This window comes from Cebus imitator, unplaced genomic scaffold, assembly GCF_001604975.1.
Source record: "Cebus imitator isolate Cc_AM_T3 unplaced genomic scaffold, Cebus_imitator-1.0 Scaffold994, whole genome shotgun sequence".
Taxonomy (NCBI): Eukaryota; Metazoa; Chordata; class Mammalia; order Primates; family Cebidae; genus Cebus; species Cebus imitator.
The window spans coordinates 5,850-25,594 of NW_016108309.1; the positions used below are offsets into that span (position 1 = coordinate 5,850).

The window sequence follows — 19,745 nt, forward strand, 5'->3', positions numbered from 1 at the left end:
TTTCTCTTTCTTTCTTTCTCTCTTTCTTTCTTTCTTTCTCTCTTTCTTTCTTTTCTTTTTTCTTTCTTTCTCTTTCCTTTCTTTCTTTCTTTTCTTTCTTCTTTTTCTTCTTAGAAGTCCAAACCTTCTGGACTCCTCTTTAGTCTTCAAGCCAGATACAGGAAGCCAGTTTTGCAGGTAAGACAAGTATTTGCTTCAATGGTAGGAGAGTCAAAACATCTCCTCTCCCATTTGAAACAGTTACCTTATTTGAATCAGGTTAATTGGCCACATCCCTCTCTTTCCCTCTTTTTTTTTTTCTTCCTCTTTTTCAGAGATAAGGTCTCACCCTGTTGTCCAGGTGATCATAGCTCATTGCAGTCTCGGGCTCCTGGGCTCAAGCAATCCTCCTTCCTCAGCCTACCGAGTCTCTGGAATTACAGGTGCACACCACTGCACCTGGCTAATTTTTTAGAGATGAGGTCTTGCTATGTTGCCCTGGCTGGCCTTATTTTTTAATAGAAACTTTAAAACAGCAAGTAAGTAGAAAGGTCTCAAGAATTTTGTAAGCATTACATATTCTTTTATTTGGGTATTTATCTTTTGCTAAGAAATATATGTAGTCTTATAGAAACTTGTTAATATTCATCATGTGTTAATTCTGTTTTTTAATTTTTATTTTGTGGCAGAATACACATAACAAAATTGACCACTTTAACCATTTATGAATGTATAGTTCAATGGTATTAAGTACATTTAAATGGTTGTGCAACTATCACTACCATCTGTTTTCTTTTTTTGAGACAGGGTCTCACTCTGTCACCCATTCTGGAGTGCAGTAGCACGATCGCTGCACACTGCAGCATCAACCTGCCACACGGCTCAAGCAATCTGCCTGCCACCGCCTTCCAAAGTGCTAGGATTACAGGTGTGAGCCACTGTGCCCAGCCTTACCACTATTTTTCAGAACTCTTTCCATCTTACAAAACTAGAACTTTATATCCATTAAACAGTGGGTATATCTCAGTGGTAGAACACTGGACTGCATCAAACAATAGCTCCTTCTCCCCTCCTCAGCCCCTGGAAAACACTGTTCTACTCTCTGCCTCTATGATTTTGACTATGCTAAGTACCTCATATAAGTAGAATCATATATATAGTATTTGTATTTTTGTGATTGGCTTATTTCACTTAGCATAATGTTCTCCAAGTTCATCCATGTTGTAGTATATCTCAGAATTTCCTTCCCATTTAAAGCTGAATAATATTTTACCATATACCACATTTGTTTATCTGTTCATTTGTTGATGGACACTTGGACTATTTTCATGTTTTAGGTATTATGTGAATAATGCTGCTAAGAACATGGATGTATAAATGCCTCTTCATGACCCTACTTTCAGTTCTTTTGGATATATGCATAAAAGTGGAATTACTGAATTGTATGGTAATTCTATGCTTAATTTTTTGAGAAACTGCCATACTGGTTTTCACAGTGGCTATATCATTTTACATTTCCACTAACAGTGCAAAAGTGTTCTAGTTTCTCCATATCCTCACCAACACTTGTTATTTTCTGTTTCTTTTTTGTAATAGCCACCTTTATTGGTATCAAGTGGTATTTCATTATAGTTTTGATGTGCATTTCCCTACTAAATAGTGATGTTGAGCATCTTTTCATGTGCTTAGTAGCCATTTGCATAACTTCTTTGGAGAAATGTTCAGGGTCTTTGCTCATTTTCAAATTAGGTTATTTGTGGTTTTGTTGATGAGTTTTAGGAGTTTTCTATATAGTTCATATATAAACCCCTTATTATAGATATGATTTGCAAATATTTACTTCCATTTTATGAGTCACCTTTTTACTTTTGATGCATAAAGTTTTAAATTTTCATGAAGTCCAATTTGTCATGTTTTGGTTGTCTGTACCTTTGATGTCATATCTAAGAAATCAATGCCAAATCCATTGTCAAGAAGCTTTTGCCCTATGTTGTCTTCTCTAAGAGTTTTATAATTTTAAGGGTTACATGTAGGTCATGGATCCGTTTTGAATTAATTTTTTAATATGGTGTTAATTAAGGGTCCAATGTCATTCTTTTGTCTGTAGATACTCAGTTTTCCCAGCTTCATTTTTTTAAAAGACGACTGTCCTTTTTTAAATGAGTGTTCTTTGTATTGTTGTCAAAAGTTGTTTGACCACATATGCGTAGGAATTCATTTCTTGGCTCTCTATTCCATTGGTCTATATGTCTGTCTTTATGTTAGTAGCACTCTGTTGTAATTACTCTTGTTTTTTAGTAAGTTTTGAAATAAAAAGTGAGTCCTCCTGCTTTGTTCTTCCTTTTTAAAATTGTTTTGGCTATTTGGGGTCCGTTGAGATTCTATGTGAAGTTTAGTATGAATTTTCCTACTTCTGCAAATCCATAATTGGGATTTTGATAGGGATTGCACTGAATCTGTAAATTGTTTTGGTTAGTATTGACACCTTAACAATATTAAATCTTTCAGTCTATGAACATGGGATGTCTTTCCATTTATTTATGTTTTCTGTAATTTCTTTCAGAAATGTGTTATTTCATTGCATAAATAAGTCTTTTACCTCCTTGGTTAAGTTGATTCCTAAGTGCTTTATTCTTTTAGTGCTTTAATGGCATTGTTATCTTAAGTTCCTTTTCGGATTGATTGTTGTTAGGGTATAGAAATGCAACTGATTTTTGTATGTTGACTTTGCATCTTACCACTTTGCTGACTTTGTTTATTCTAACTTTGTGTGTGTGTGCGCGCATGTGCACACGTGCATGCGTGTGTGTGTGTAGTCATTGGGGTTTTCTACATATAAAGTCATATCATCTGAAAAATGGATAATTTTACTTCTTGCTTTCCAAATTGGATGGCTTTATCATTTTCTAACCTAATTGCTCTGACTAGAACTTCCAGTACTACTCTGAATAGAAGTGGTGAAAGTGGGCATACTTGCCTATTTCTAATCTTAGAGAAAATCTTTTAGTCTTTCACTATTGTGTATGATATTCATTGTAGGTTTTTCGCATAAGATTTTTATCCTATTGAGGATAGTTTTCTTGTGTTCCTAGTTTGTTGAGGGCTTTTATCATGAAAGGATGTTGCTTTTGTCAAATGCTTTTACTGCATCGATTGCAATGTTAATGTTCTTTGCCATCATTCTGTTAGTGTGATGTATTACACTGATTGATTTTTTTAAAATGTTGAACCATCCTTATATTCCAGGAATAAATATCACTCGATCATGGTGGACAACCTTTTAAATCTAATAAATTCAGTTTGCTATCATTTTCTGGAGGATTCTTGTATCAGTGTTCATGAGAGATATTGGTCTGTAATTTTCTTATAGTGTCTTTGTATGGCTTTGGTATTGGGGGTAATGCTGGCCTCATAGGATGAATCAAATTTTAAAATTTTATTTGGAAATGTTTGAGAAGGATTAGGGTTAGTTTGTAAATGCTTTGTAGAATTTAGCAGTGAAGCTATCAGATCCCGGGCTTTTTTTTTTTTTTTTAAATTGGGATATTCTTGATTACTGATTCAACCTTCTCATTAGTTACAGACCTCTTCAGATTTTCTATTTCTTTGTAGTTTAGTCTTGGTAGGTTTTGTGTTTCTAGGAATTTTCCATTTTATCTAGGGTATAGAATTTGTTGGCATATAGTATATAGTACTCTGTTATAATCCTTTTTATAACCATAGAATCAGTAGTAATGTCCCCACTTTGATTTCTGATATTAGTAATTTGAGTCTTGTTTCTTTCTTTTTTCTTAGTCCATCCACCTAAAGTTTTGCCAATTTTGTTGATCTTTTTGAAGAACTAACTTGTGATTTAGTTGTTCTTGTCTATTATATTTCTTTTTTCATTTATCTATATCTGTTGTAATCTTTATTTTTGCTTTTCTGCTAGTTTTGGGTTTAATTTGCTTTCTTTTTTTAGTTTCTTAAGTTGTAAAGTTAAGTTGCTGATTTGAGATCTTATTTCTTTTTTTAAATGTAAGCATTTATCTCTGCAAACTTTCCTCTAGGTCAGCTTTTTGCCATATCTCATAAGTTTTGGTGTCTTGTACTTTTGATTTCATTTGTCTAAATATATTGTTTTCCGATGAGTTTGTGTCCTTTGTAGGGACATGGATGAACCTGGAAACCATCATTCTCAGCAAACTGACAGAAGAGCAGAAGATCAAACACCGCATGTTCTCACTTATAGGCGGGCGTTGAACAATGAGAACACATGGACACAGAGAGGGGAGCACTACACACTGGGGTCAGTTGGGGGGAATTGGGGAGGGACGGTGGGGGGTGAGTTGGGGAGAGATAGCAAGGGGAGAGATGCCAGATGTAGGTGACGGGGAGGAAGGCAGCAAATCACACTGCCACGTGTATACCTATGCAACAATCTTGCATGTTCTTCGCATGTACCCCAAAACCTACAATGCAATAAAATAAATGGAAAAATATATATATTGTTTTCTATTTTTTCTTTGACTTGGTTTTTCAAGAGTGTGCTATGTAATTTCTACCTATTTATGAATTTTCCAGTTTTCATTTTGTCATTGATTTCTAGTTAGATTGCACTGTGATCAGAAAAGATACTTGGTATGATTTCACTCTTAAAATTTATTAAGACTTGTTTTGTGACCTAGAATATGATCTTTCCTGGAGAATGTCTTGTGTGCCCAAGAAGAGTGTGTATTTTTTTTTCTGTTGCATAGTATATTCTGTATATGCCTGTTAGATCTAGATGGTTTATTGTGTTGTTTAAATTCTCTGTTTCCTTACTTATGTTTAGTCTGGTTGTTCTATTCATTGTTCAGTGTGGGGTATTGAATTATTCAACTGATACTATAGAACTAACTACTAGTCCCTTCTATTCTGCCAATTTTTGCTTCACATCTTTTGATGGCCTGTTATTATGTGCAAAGAACATTTGTATTACTGTATCTTCTTGATGTATCAAAACTTTTATCATTATATAATGTCCTTTGTCGCATAATTTTTTAAATTTAAAGTCTGTTTTATCTCATATTAATATAGTTATCACTGGTCTCTTTTGGTTACCATTTTCATGGAATATATTTTTTATCCTTTTAACATATTTGTGTCCTTGGATCTTTAGTGAGTTTCTTGTAAACAGCAGATAGTTGGATCCTGTTTTCTTGTTCATTCTGCTAATCTCTACCTTTTACTTGGAGAGTTTAATCTCTCAGGTTTAAAGTAATTAGTGATGCATCAGAGGGAAAGTGGTGGATAGTGGTGTGATCTCAGCTCAGTACAACCTCTACCTCCTGGGTTCAAGTGATTTGCCTGCCTCAGCCTCCTGACTAGCTGGGATGAGAGGTGTGTGCCACCACACTAGGTAGTTTTTTGTATTTTTAGTAGAGACAGGGTTTTACTATGTTGGGCAGGCTGTTCTCACACTCCTGATCTCAAGTGATCTGCCCCCTTATCCTCCCAAAGTGCTAGGATTATAGGTGTGAGCCACCCTGCCTGGTCTTTCATTTATTTCTGCTTTGATTTTTAATATTTCTTCTCTTTTGCTGACTTTGCACTAACAAACTTGTTTTTTTTCTAGTTCCTTTAGGTGTAACATTAGGTTATTTACTTGAGATGTTTCTTCTTTTCTTTAATCTAGGCATTTATTGCTGCAAATTTTACTGTTAGAACTGCTTTTGCCATATCCCACAGGTTTTGGTGTATTGTATTTCCATTTTAGTTGGTTTCAAGATATTTAAAAAATTTTTATTTTAATTTCTTCATTGACTCATTTGTTGTTCAGGGCATCTTGTTTAATTTCCATATATCTGTGAATTTTCCAAAATTCCTGTTGCTATTTACTTCTGGTTTCATGGCATTGTGGTCAAAAGAGATTTGAAACTATTTCAGTCCTCTTACATTTGCTGAGGCTTGTTTTGTGACCTAATGATCTATCTTGGAAAATGTTCTGTGTGCCCTTGAGAAGAATGTGTATTCTGTTTCTATTGGATGAAAGGTTTTATATTTGTCTGTTAAGTTCCTTTGTTTGAAAGTGTTGTTCAAGTCCAATATTTCCTTATTAATATTTTGTCCAGATGAGATATCCATTGTTCAAACTGGAGTATTGATGCTCCCAAGTATTACCATATTGCAATCTGTCTCTCCCTCCAGATCCTATATTTTATAAATTATGGTGTGGTATTGGGGAATTACAAATTTACAGCTGTTCTGTTCTCTTGATGAATTGAATCCTGTATCATTACATAATGTCTTACTTTGTCTCTTTTTACAATTTTTGACTTTAAGTCTATTTTGTCTTATATGTTTAGCTATCCCTACTCTCTTTTGTTTTCCAAAATAATTTCAATTTATGTGCCAATTTATCATCCCACTGTCTCCTGGCCTCTAGGGATTCTGCTGAGAAATTCACTGATAGTTGTATTGGCACTCCTTTTTACATGATGTGTTTCTTATCTTTTGCTGCTCTCAGAATGTGTTGTCTTTGATTTTTGGTGATTTGATTATTGTGTTTCTTGGTGAACTCTTCTTTGAGTTGAATTTGATTAAATATCCCTGTGTTTCCTATACCTAGATGTTGGCATCTATCCCTAGATTAAGGAAGTCTTTAGGCAATGTATCTTCAAATATGAGTTCTTGCCCTTTATCTCTTTCTGTAATTCCTATTACGCAAAGGTTTGATGTTTTGATGGTGCCCTATAGTTCCTGTAGGTTTTCTTCATTCTTTTTCAGTCTTTGTCTTTTTGCGTCTCTGACTGGATAATTTCAAATTTTCTATTTTCTGGCCCATTGATTCCATCAGAAGAAAGATCGAGCCTGTTGTTAAAAATTTTTACTGAATTTTTCAGTCCAGTCATTGTACTCTTCATCTCTAGGAATCTTACTTGATTCTTTTTAATGTTTTTATTTCATTGTTGAGCTTCTCACTTTGTGCATTGTTTTGCCAAATTTCATTAAATTTATATTTGTATACTCCTGTATTGATCTTTTACAGGATTATTTTAAATTATTTGTCAGTAATTTCATAGATCTCCTCTTCTTTGGGGGTCTATCATTGGCACTTTATCAGTCTCTTTTGTAGGTGTTATGATTCCTTGCTTTTTTGTAATCCTTGTGTTCTTGCATTTTTATCTGCACATTTGCAAAACAGCCCCTCTTCTGTTCTTTAAGTTTGTTTTGAGACAGGAATAGATCTTCACTATTTAGTCCATCCTGTGATTCTGGAAGGACCAGCTGGTGATGACCCCAGCAGGCAGAGCTTGTTATGGGTTCTCTAGTTGGCTGGGATGCCGCTTTTGCTCTCATATCATCTGACGTCAACATCTGGTATCAGATACTGTCTGGGCTGCACTATCTGATGAGATTACTGGCTGGGCTCTGCTATCAGGCAGTACTGTGATATCTTCTGGTCAGGTCAATCACAGTATATTCCCTTAATAAACAATTTCACTATTTGGTTTCTTTAGTTGTGCAGGACCATAAGCTGTCCTCTGACTTTAGGCAGAGTTGCTGCTTATGATAGGTGGGACCAGGGGCAATGCTCCTTCGAAGAGCATGATTGAGGATTGTTTCCCTGTGAGGGTGAAGCCATGGGATGGGCTTTTGGTAGGTTATAGCTGCTGCTTGACTTACATCATCAAGCTGGTCTTGTCCCTTTGCTTCTTAGAAATGGGTAGAGATGGGCATCTCCATGCCTGGTTGGGGTCACCGGGAGCCTCTGAGGCTAGGCATGAAGACTAGCTGTCTTGGGACACAACCTGCTACCCACTGTGTTTCTGAAAGTGACTAGCTTAGTATTGTGGGCTATGAAATTTGCTGGTTTCTTTGGATTCCACAGCTGGCAGGAACACAGAGATACCACCAAGATTCATGGTGCTGGTACTATGACCTCTGCCTCCTTTCTTTGTTTCTACCTGACTCCAGTGGTCAAACCATGCCATTTTCCTTATTGTTCTCTATGAGATGAGACTGGAGTGGGCTTCCTGAGAAGAATCTCAAAATGCTAGGGAAGCTGGATGACTGTTTCTGGCCTTCCTTTCCCCTGTAGCAACTCTAGGCCCAGAAAAATCATTTGTCTAATGTTGTGTTGACTTACGGAGAGGCTGGTGGTATGGCCAAAGACAGATAATTGTTCTTATTCTTATATTCAGTTTTCATTCAGTTCTTTGGACCACACAGACATCTCAGGCTTGTTGGCAAGTATTGGGTTTATAAAAAGATGGTCTGGTCTGTGTATAGTTGCTAGTTGAACTTTCTGTGACAGGAAGTGGCGCATGAGATTTCCTATTCCACCATCTTGCTGATATCATGCTTAAGAATTTTATTTTAAAATAAAAACTTATCATTGCCATAAATGGAAAATGAGTAGATTACAAGTAAGCATAAAATAAACAAATTGAAAACAAATTAGTATTATTAAATTCTGGCTAATCATTATACAGATTTCTCCTCAATTTACAGTGGGTTGTGTCCTGATAAACCCATCATAACTTAAAATATTATAAGTCAAAATGCATTTAATACTCGAAGAAACCCAATGTAAAGTTGAGAAACATAAGTCAAACTGTCGTAAATTGGGGATTGTCTATATTGTCTGATGAAGGTGAGCCTGAGGCTTATAATCTGACTTTTTCTCTCAGAAGTTGCCAGTATTGAGGCATTTTAGCACAAAATTGATATGTTCTCCATGATGTAATCAGAGAATTGAAAGAAAATTGGAATAGGACTAACTTCCTCACAGTGTAATTTAGTGTTATTTAACTATTTTCACATGTACACCATATGTACTCCACTCATTGGGAAATTCCTGCAGAATTAATTTGAAATCCTTTTTTGTGTCATGTAAATCTTTTCATGATCTCTATCTTGCCTGCCTTATGTTCTGCTTTTTTTCTCTTGCATTTTCTCCTTAGCAAACTGGGCAAAGGACTGTTATGATGATTAAATGAATTCATTCATATAAAAAGCTTCGAAGTGCTCAATAAATATTAGCTGTTACTATTATGTTTTTCTAATTATCATATATTCTGCCTCTTTGAAAATAGTGTCACATATTCCTGGAACATCCTGTCTCATTTATTTGTCCAGCTATTTTTTCTTTGCAAGCCTCAGCTCAAGCACTCTTCCTCTGTAAAGACTCTCCTGAATCTTCCCAAACCTCACTGTACCTTGAATACATTCCCCATATGTCAGCTATCATACTGTCTTTGGTTATATGCATGGTTTCTACTGGTCTGTAACTTCCTTCAGGGCAGAAACTGTATCTTCTTGTCTTTTAATCCCTAGCACCTCACCTAGTCAGACACAGACAGGTGCTTACAGTGTTTATTTTTTAATTCAATAAAAATGTATTAAGGGCTTATGTATGCCATACTTTATGCTAGGTATTGATGGTCCAAAGATGAAAAATACATGGCCTAGAAGTAGGAGTTTCCCAAAAATATATATGATATTCATTAAAAATATTATTACTCTTTTGGAAGGCAGGAAGTAGGTCAGCAACGGAGGTGTCTGTTTAACTGCACCGGACTCACTGCCGCCGCCGCTGTGGGATCCAAGTGCTGGCGTGGGCACGGGTGCTCCCTGTGAGCCACAGTGGTGCTGGCTAGAGTGCATACGTTTGGACCCAAGCTTAACTTTTCCAGTGTGGAATCCTAGGCCTTCATTGGTTTTGGAAGAAGCTAACTGCCTGAAAAGAAATTGTAAAACATGAAAATCACTTTGAGGTGACCAATAAGTCCAGAGGCCCCTAACTCTTCCCAAGCTGGATCTTCGGTGTAAGAGCTGTAACTTCAGAGAATCCAATGGCAGACCAGAGAATGAACATTTCTTCAACCATCAGTGATTTCATGTCCCGGGGCCCCACTGACCTGCTGTCCAGCTCTCTTGGTACCAGTGGTGTGGATTGCAACTGCAAACGGAAAGGCAGCTTCACTGATTACATGTCGAATTTGGGGAGCACGATAGCTGGAGGTCAGATGCCCACTCCGAGATGCTATGATTAATATAGAAAGCATGGACACAGACAAAGATGACCCTCATGGAAGGTTAGAATACACAGAACACCAAGAAAGAATAAAAAATGCAAGGGAAGCTCACAGATTGAAAAGCGGTGTCAGAATAAAATGAACAGTTTTATAGATGAATTGGCCTCTTTGGTACCAACATGCAATGCAATGTTCAGGAAATTAGATAAACTTACTGTGCTGAGGATGGCTGTTCAGCACATGAAAACATTAAGAGGTGCCACCAATCCATATACAGAAGCAAACTACAAACCAACTTTTCTATCAGACGATAAATTGAAACACCTCATTCTCAGTGCAGCAGATGGATTTTCGTTTGTGGTAGGATGTGACCGAGGGAAGATACTCTTTGTCTCAGAGTCTGTCTTCAAGATCCTCAGCTACAGCCAGAATGATCTGATTGGTCAGAGTTTGTTTGACTACCTGCATCCTAAAGATATCGCCAAAGTCAAGGAGCAACTCTCCTCCTCGGACACCGCACCCCAGGAGCAGCTCATAGATGCAAAAACTGGACTTCCAGTTAAAACAGATATAACCCCTGGGCCATCTCGATCATGTTCTGGAGCATGACGTTCTTTCTTCTGTAGGATGAAGTGTAACAGGCCTTCGGTAAGGGTTGAAGACAAAGACTTCCCCTCTACCTGCTCAAAGAAAAAAGATCAAAAAAAGCTTCTGCACAACCCACAGCACAGGCTATTTGAAAAGCTGGCCACCCACAAAGATGGGGCTGGATGAAGACAAAGAACCAGACAACCAGACAACGAGGGGTGTAACCTCAGCTGCCTGGTCGCAATTGGATGACTGCATTCTCCTGTAGTTCCACAACCGGTCAACGGGGGAAATCAGGGTGAAATCTATGGAATATGTTTCTCAGCACGCAATAGATGGGGAGTTTGTTTTTGTAGACCAGAGGGCAATGGCTATTTTGGCATATTTACCACAAGAACTTCTAGGCACATCATGTTATGAATATTTTCACCAAGATGACATAGGACATCTTGCAGAATGTCATAGGCAAGTTTTACAGATGAGAGAAAAAATTACAACTAATTGCTATAAATTTAAAATCAAAGATGGTTCTTTCATCACACTATGGAGTCGATGGCTCAGATTCATGAATCCTTGGACCAAGCAAATAGAATACATTGCCTCAGCTAACACTGTTGTTTTAGCCAACATCCTGGAAGGTGAGGACCCAACCTACCTTCAGCTCACAGCATCCCCCCAACAGCATGGACAGCATGCTGCCCTCTGAAGAAGGTGGCCCAAGAGGGGGACCCACCCTACTGTTCCAGGGATTTCAGGGGGACCCTGGGCTGGGGCAGGAAAAATAGGCCAAATGATTGCTAAGGAAATCATGGAAATCCACAGGATAAGACGGTTGTCGCCTTCTAGCTGTGGCTCCAGCCCATTGAACATCACGAGTATGCCTCCCACTGATGCCTCTTCTCCAGGAGGCAAGAAGATTTTAAATGGAAGGACTCCAGACATTCCTTCCAGTGGCCTCTATCAGGCCAGGCTCAGGAGAACCCAGGTTATCCACATTCTGATAGTCCTTCTATTCTTGGTGAGAACCCCCACATAGGTATAGACATGATTGACAATGACCAAGGATCAAGTAGTCCCAGTAATGATGAAGCAGCAATGGCTTGGAAACAGATGCTGGACTGAGTGGCACTGATGACTTTAGCAACTTGACATGGCCGCTGTAAACACTACATTTTGCTTTGGCAACGACCCTAGTATCAAAGTGCATTACTGGTGGAGTTTTACAGTCTGTGAAGCTTACTGGATAAGGAGAGAATAGCTTTTATGTACTGACTTCATAAAGGCCATCTCAGAGCCATTGATACAAGTCAATCTTACTATGTGTAACTTCAGACACAGTGGAACTAATCCTGCTCCAGTGTTTCCTCATCATTGATTATTGGGCTATTTGTGAATAGCTTGCATTAATTGTATATTTTGGATTCTGTTTGTGTTGAATTTTTTAATCATTGTGCACAGAAGCATCATTGGAAGCTTTTATATGCAAATGGTCATTTCGGATGTATGGTGTTTTTATACTACCAAGAAATCCCCCATGTGGATATTTCTTATACTAATTATATCATAAAGTCATTTATTCTTCCTTGTAAGAATCCTTTACTATAAGTATCAGACAGTTAAATATTTTAAATAAATGTTTCCCTTGTTCTATAAAAAAACTGTTATAAATTTTTATTTAAAAAAGCAAAAGCCTCCAATAAGACTTGAATATACCCTCACACTTTATAAGGCTGGGTCTCAAACCATTATGCTGAGGTACATACTGGAATTCCACTTACTTTATCTCATTTAGGTAACAGATTTTTCGGGTCTCCAATGGCAAAGACTATGTATCTAAGTGTCATTATCCCTTTGATGTAGTTGGCATTAATTGTTTACTTCAGGTAAATAATTACTAATAATAGATTTATAATTATTTGAAATGGCATTGTGACTACTTAATCTACTATTACACAAATTTTAAAATCACTTAATATACTTAGCCTTGCAGATGTTACTGAAAACCTAGAATAACGGATGCTTATGGAAATCACAGTTTTGATACTTGAAATGTGTACATGTTAGCATGGTATAGTGGCTTTACTTATGGTACATCTGTGCAATTAGTTTCTTCTTTTTTGTAGGTAATTTTTAGGGCTGGAGATACCAACGATGATGCAGTGTTGGACTTCAGAGAATTTATGCAGTATCTTCAAGACCATGAGAAGAAAATGAAGCTGGCATTTAATAGTCTGGACAAAAATGATGATGGTATGTGTTTTTTAACTACAGTTAACTTAATATGAATATAATTGTTAGTCTAAAGGGCACTTTTAGTATTTTAGTAGCCTTTAATTTACTCCTACTATCAAATATTGGATTATTTCTACTAGTTGTCTAGCACTAATTTTTAAATTTCTAAGAATAATACATAAACTATATTTATTAGTACTATAATTCCTATGTGGTTACCATCTTTTTAATACAATAATTTTTGAGAAGGCTATGACTTCTAAATTTAAAATTTCTTTGCTTGGTGAGTAGTCCTTTCCTTTTTTTTTTTTTTTTTTTTTTTTTTTTTTTTTTGCAATATACAAGCTGAAACTATTATGGTAATTAAACAGTGACATTTGTTACTTCTGTGATGATTATAAAAATATATTGGTTGCAGGAAAGTTAGAAAACACAAAAAAGTCCTGAAAGAAAGTAAATGTTACTTGTAACCCTGCTATCTAAAGATCAGTTTTAACATTTTGATACATTTTTATATTTCCTTCTAGAATTTTTTCTTTCTGCCTCCCTTTCTCTTTAAATGCAATCACAGTCACACTGTGTGTATAGCTTGGTATCTTCCTTTTTTCTTCTAATGTTATATTGTAAGCATTTTCACTTTATTTAATATTCTTCCCTCTGGTCCTTTCAGACACTATTGTTCCTCTCGGGACTCTCCCAGTTCATCACATGTTTATATGTGTTAAACAGTAGTAGTAGAAAAGGTTCCGTTTTTAATGCCCCTACTTAATTGCTTAGAAGGATTTCCAGGCCTTATGCCAATCAGTGGAGGCAAGTGGATGCATGTGGGCTGGTGTACTATTAAATTCACTAGTTAGAAGCCTGCAAGGCCCCATGTGAACTGACCTTTTAACTTCTCTCACTGTATCAGTCTGTTCTTATGCTGCTAATAGACATACTTGAGACTGGGTAATTTATACAGGAAAGAGGTTTAATGGAGTCACAGTTCCACATAGCTAAGGAGGCCCCCAAATCATTTCTGAAGATGAATGAGGGGCAAAGTTATCTTACGTGGTATCAGGCAAGAGAGCTTGTGCAGGGGAACTCCCATTTATAAAACCATCAGATCTCATGAGACTTATTCACTATCATGAGAACAGTATGGGGGAAAGTGCCCTCATGATCCAATTATCTTCACCTGGCCCTGCCCATGACATGTGGGAATTATTACAATTCAAGGTGAGATTTGGTGTGGACAGAAGCCAAACCATGTTACTCACCAAGAAAGCATCTGAGCCCCTGCTCCCTGCAGCCAAAATGTCCATGGAATGCTGTTGCAAATATGGGAATGAAGTAATTATTAAATGTAATTTCATCATTAAGGTTTTTTTGGATGGAGCGTTCTGGGGATTGAAGAAATGTAGAAAAAGGAACTAACATTTATTGGACTCTCCTACTTGCCATATTTGTTATATCTATTTAACCTCCATGTTTTATTTTTATCTCACAAAATCGCTACAGCAGCTACATTTTATAGTTGAGAACTCTAAATGTTAGGAAGGTTAAATAATTTTGCTTACACTGGCTATCCCAATGAACTCCACCTCCTAGGATTCATGCCCTTGTGTTGCCATGTTCCACACTGACCTGGGGTTGGCCATTTGATTTGCTTTAGCCATTGGGACATGGGCAAATCTTGATATAAGTACTTGCACGTTGGGGCTTGTCTTCTTGAGTGCTATGTCTTGAACACTGTAAGCCCCAGAAAAGAAGTCTAGCTGACATAGGATTCTTTTGGTGCATCTTCACCAGCTAGAAACCTTTGTGGCTGATGGCGCCTTTGTCCAAGTTTTGCTTGTGCTCACTGGGCTTGTTCCACCCACTTGGGCTGGCAGGCTGCATTTGGCTTATGCTGCTGGCCTGGATCTCACACCTGCTGGCTCTGCGCTCAGCCCATGACTGGTCTAGGCATGCTGCCTTGAATGGCTTCTGCTTTGAGAATTGGTGATTGGATGAGGGGGGATGCAGTAGCACTTGACAACTCAGAGATGACAGCAACTGCAGAGCCCCAAGAAGTGTTACCACATTTTGGTCAGGGAGTCCTGAGCACTGAGCCCCCCAGGAAACGTTACAGTTTGTTTGTGTTACAGATCATTTGTTCCTGCCATCCACACACTTCGGCAACTGGGAGCCTTTCATAGCTTGTTTGGTCCCACCATCCTGCTCCAGCTGTAGCTCCTGGGCTGGCCCAGCCCTGCTGCCATTGCTTCCCATCATGTGGGGTGGCAGCCCAGTGCTGGAAGAGGACAGGAGGGCTACAGTGTTATAGTTCTATCTTGGGGAATTCCAGAGTCTGGGTCCCAAGAAGCGTTGTTGCTCTTCATTCCTGTAGTCCAGCAAATGGGAGCGTTTCACTGCCCACAACTTGGCAAGCTGGCCGAGAAAGTGGTATAGCCCTTTTTGTTCCCACTTTTCAGCAGGCTCTGGGTTCTTGTCCCATAACCAAGAAGAATGAGGTTATGTGGCCATTGGAGCATGGGCAAGGCAGGTAGAATTTTATTGAGTGACAGGAGGAAAGCTCTCAGCAGAGAGGGGACCCAAGAGCAGGTGGCCCTCTGTGTGAGAGCAGGCCTGAAAGTGGGCAGTACAATGTGTAGCTGAGTCTGGGGTTTTCATAGACTCAGAATAGGGGAATGTATGCTGATTGATCCATGGGCAGGCCTGGAAAAAGCATCATTTGATTGACTAAAAGGCATTGAGGAAGTTCTTGCTTCAGTTGTGGACTCTGGTAGCTCAGTTTTCAGACTTTAGGCTGTCTTTGGTTTGATGGTTGAGTTTCACCGGGAACTTGCCCCTTTCTGCCTGGGTATTTGTCTGCCTCCTGCTGCTATCATAGCTACCCAGCTAAAGAGATCACATGGAGAGAGTTACCCAATTAGTCCATAACTGTTCTCTATTCTCATCTGAGATGACAGACATGTGATTGAAGTCATCTTGGCCAGCTGCAGTTGAACCAGCAGTTGATTAAATTTACATGAATGACCAAGATAAGACCAGAAGAAGAACCAACCAATTGAACCAACAAGTTGAACCAAACTCAGATTGGATATTCATGATTAAATATGTTCTTTGTAAGCCACTAAATTTTGGGGTGGTTTGTAACTTAGCAATAGTCACTGGTACAGAAATGTAATAATTTGCATTTCTCCCTGGAATTACATTGTTGGAATGATTGCAGTCCTCCCTTCCATCTATCTAAATATTATTATTCAATTCAATTCCATCTTCTCTGTGAAAGCTTCCTGCGTATGATTAAAGACAACTTTGAATGTCCCTTTAAGCCTGTAGACCTTGATTATATTACAGTTTTTTTAGTACATATTTGTCTGAATTCTAGGTTCTTTTAGGTGAGGATTACTTTACATATTTTAGTCAATTAAGCAAACAGTATTTGAGCATTATATGTGAGCTAGTGCATTAGGAAGAACGTTAACAAAAGTCTTCAAAAACACAGTTTTGGGTGGAGTAAGAAAAGACATACATAGCTATACACAAGATAGACTACGATCATTGTTATAAAAGTGACTTGAGGAGAACTTAATTGTGCCTGGACACAATGAAGATTTGTTCTGGGTTAATATACACACAGAAATGAAAAGAAAGGTTTCTTGATCAGAAACAATAGCTTAAACAAAGGCATAGTGGGGAAATTACCAGACAAGGTTAGAGCTGGTTAAATGACATTTCCAGTTTTGCCCCGACTTACTGATTTTTTGTGGAAGATTTCATTGATATATAACATATACTGCAAAATATGTAAATAAATGATAAATGTAAACTCCATGAATTTTCACAAGGCAAATACATAGCATGAAAACAGTATCTAGACTAAGAAGTAGATTATTAGAAGCAACTCAGAAACATTCCTTTTGTACCTGCTCCATATCACTATCCTTCTTCTGCAGGTATTTACTCTACTTATTTCTAATATCATATGTAAGCTTGCAATAACTGTTAGGTAAATAAAGATGTGTATCTTGCTCTTACGGCACCTATTATTAAAATGCTTTTTGTTTCCTTGGTGGTCTCTTGTCCATCCTTTATAGTGCCTCATTTGTGACTCTTGTTATTTACTCCTTTATTTACCCTTCTATTGCAGTTTATTCATAGCTCTTCTATTAACATGCATTTAGCAGTAATTATTTTTAAAGAAATTGGTACATCTATATAAATTGGTAAGTTCCTTGGGGATGTTTATTAATTTATAGATTCCTTGACATTTAGTATAGTGATTTACATAGTAGGTTTTCAAATTTTAAAAATTATTAACTTGAAGAGTATAGTATCTGAAGATTATAATGGTACATAAGGCAGAGGATACTGCCTCCCCTATTAAAGAAACTTTGATTTCTAGGTTAATAGACCAATAAATTACATTCTGTAGTGCTTGGAAATACTGGAGGCCTTTAGTTATTGGCAAGAGTCTGAAATTCTACAGATGAATAAAGGGCTTTGTCTACTGGCCAAATAAGTAATATCTTATATATATATGTGAGTATATAAAGGTATGCATAGGCAACTATGGTTTGTAAATACAAATGAAAAATGTGACTAAATTTATAGCAGCTTTTTGACATTAAGTATTTTCAACTACGAGACACTAAAGTTAATTTATTTTTACATGAAAATGTTGTCCTTATATTTAAAAATATTGGATATCTTCAACTATTCACTTTGCACAAGGGAGGAATCAAAGTTTCTTTGGACATGGAGAGTGATAGGATTAGATTTGTGTTTCAGAGTTTGAGGAGAATATGGACTACTTAATTTTCCCTTCACAAAATTCAACATTGACTGTAAAATGCACAGTAGGCTTAAATATATTAGTTGATTTGAGTTATTTAACATAGTGTATGGTATGTTAAAAGAGTTTGGTGTTGTGTTTTAAGTAAATTGTTTATTTTAAAGCTTACCTTAAAAAACATTGACTGGGCTTATTTTCATGCCTGTGGATCAAATCTTCAGAATTTACTTTTTCAATTCTTTCCAAGTAGGTATAGTAGTCAAGAATCTGTTATAGACCTACAGTCTCATTTGGAAATGCCTGGGGCCACATGTGTTTTGAAATTTAAAATTTGGATTTTGGAAAAGTAATGCAGTACATATATGATGTATTACGTAATACTCCAAGTGGAGTATGGAGCATCACCATACAATTATCAGCATGAATACTTCTGCAGTGAAACATGAATATTCACATAAATTAGATAAGTAATTGACTAAAATTAACCTAATATGAGTTTAAAGTAGATTTTGCCACCAAATGAACTATGGTACCAATTTTCCAAAAAGTTTTTTAGGCTTTGACTTGTGGATATGGGATTATAGGTCAAAAACATATGGGATTTTAAAGCCTTTTACATTCTAAGTATATTTTGCCTTATTGTCTTTTCAGATACTTTAACCTGACATTTTTTCATTCTTCAAGGAGTAATAGATGCCTCAGAAATAATTGCTGCTTTGAAATCTTTGGGTATGCATATTTCTGAAGTCCAGGCAAAAACAATTCTGAGCAGGTCAGTTCTTGTCATTAATTTTAATAATTTTTTCTTGTGTTTTATACTTGATGTTAGGAACTAATTGCTATAGATGTGGAATTTCACCCCTTGTTCTATAACTTGGTGAATAAACCTGCTTGCTATATTTGCTTAATTCTACCTTACTTGGAATCTATCCCTTTAAGAGCAACTTGCAAAGTCATTCCCTAGGTTGACCATTTAAGCAAATGAAATCACACATATTACCAGTGTAATGGTTTTTCAAACTGTTCTTAAGGGTGACCTTTGTGTATTTGTGGGAGAAGGAAGGGGGAGACGATCAGAATGAGTTTCTGGCTTCCAGCTATTCCTTGAACCAAACAGTTCTGCATTCATTTGTTTTATATCTTAAATTTTCAGGAAGATTTCTTTTGAAGAAGGGATTCCAGGGTTGAAACCATTATGCTTTTCAATAAAGGAAAGAGACAATTTATCCTAAGGAGAAGTTTTAAAAGGCCAGGAGAGAGGGGAAAGTAGAGGAAGGTGGAGATGAAAAGAAAACCTTATGTTGTCTGGATCCTTTTACTTAACCTTAATCTGCCATTGTCTTTTGTCCCTGCAAATCACAAAACTTAACAGTAGTATGCTCATTCTCAGACTTCCCTGGGCTTGAGAGGAAGAACTGTGAAGTGAGCACTTAAGTTAACTCTAGGATCCTCTGGAGGTGTACATGGGTTTTCAAACGCTCTTTCAGCTAGCTCATCTCTTAAGTTACAACAGCTTGGATTTGCCCATAATGCTGCCAAGTGTCTAGTGCTTGATATACTCTCTGCATAGAAATGATTCAAACTGGGTTAGAATGACATGTTTGATGGTATCTGTGACTTTAAACAGCCTCAAGCTGTGATCTTCGAGTTTTTAACAAGGATGAAGATGTGTTTATAGCTTGAGAAGAACCAGATAAATTGTGGTGTGGGGAAGTGGAGGGGACAGAAGGTGAAATTACCATGTAACATACTACTTGAAAATAATACTTTGAATTCTGATGGCTTTATTTCTCTCTTTCCAATCCTTATACCTTTGATTAATTAGTTTTTCTATTCTTGCTGTAATGATGTTGAATAAAAATATTTGGTAATGATGGGCATTATGTTTCTTTCTGGATCTTAAAGGGAATACTTCAAATATTTTACCATTACAAGTGGTTTATCATCTTCGTCATGTTAAAATGTTCCTATTTTAGGAACACTTTTACACTGTTGGTGGGAGTATAAATTAGTTCAACCATTGTGGAAGACAGTGTGGGGATTCCTTAAGGACCTAGAAATAGAAATTCCATTTGACCCAGCAATCCCATTACTGGGTATATAACCAAAGGATTATAAATCGTTCTACTATAAGGACACGTGCACACGAATGTTCATTGCAG

General features: G+C 37.0%; 1 pseudogene across 1 annotated transcript in view; it reads left to right on the plus strand.

Annotated features, from left to right (window-relative positions):
* The first annotated feature begins 5,513 nt into the window (after positions 1-5,513).
* LOC108298552 overlaps positions 5,514-19,745 on the plus strand; it is a 19,040-nt pseudogene continuing 4,808 nt past the window's right edge. Inside the window, exons 1-2 of the transcript XR_001822612.2 lie at positions 5,514-12,818; positions 18,235-18,355. The product of XR_001822612.2 is annotated as an aryl hydrocarbon receptor nuclear translocator-like protein 1 (transcript). The remainder of the gene's footprint in view (positions 12,819-18,234; positions 18,356-19,745) is intronic.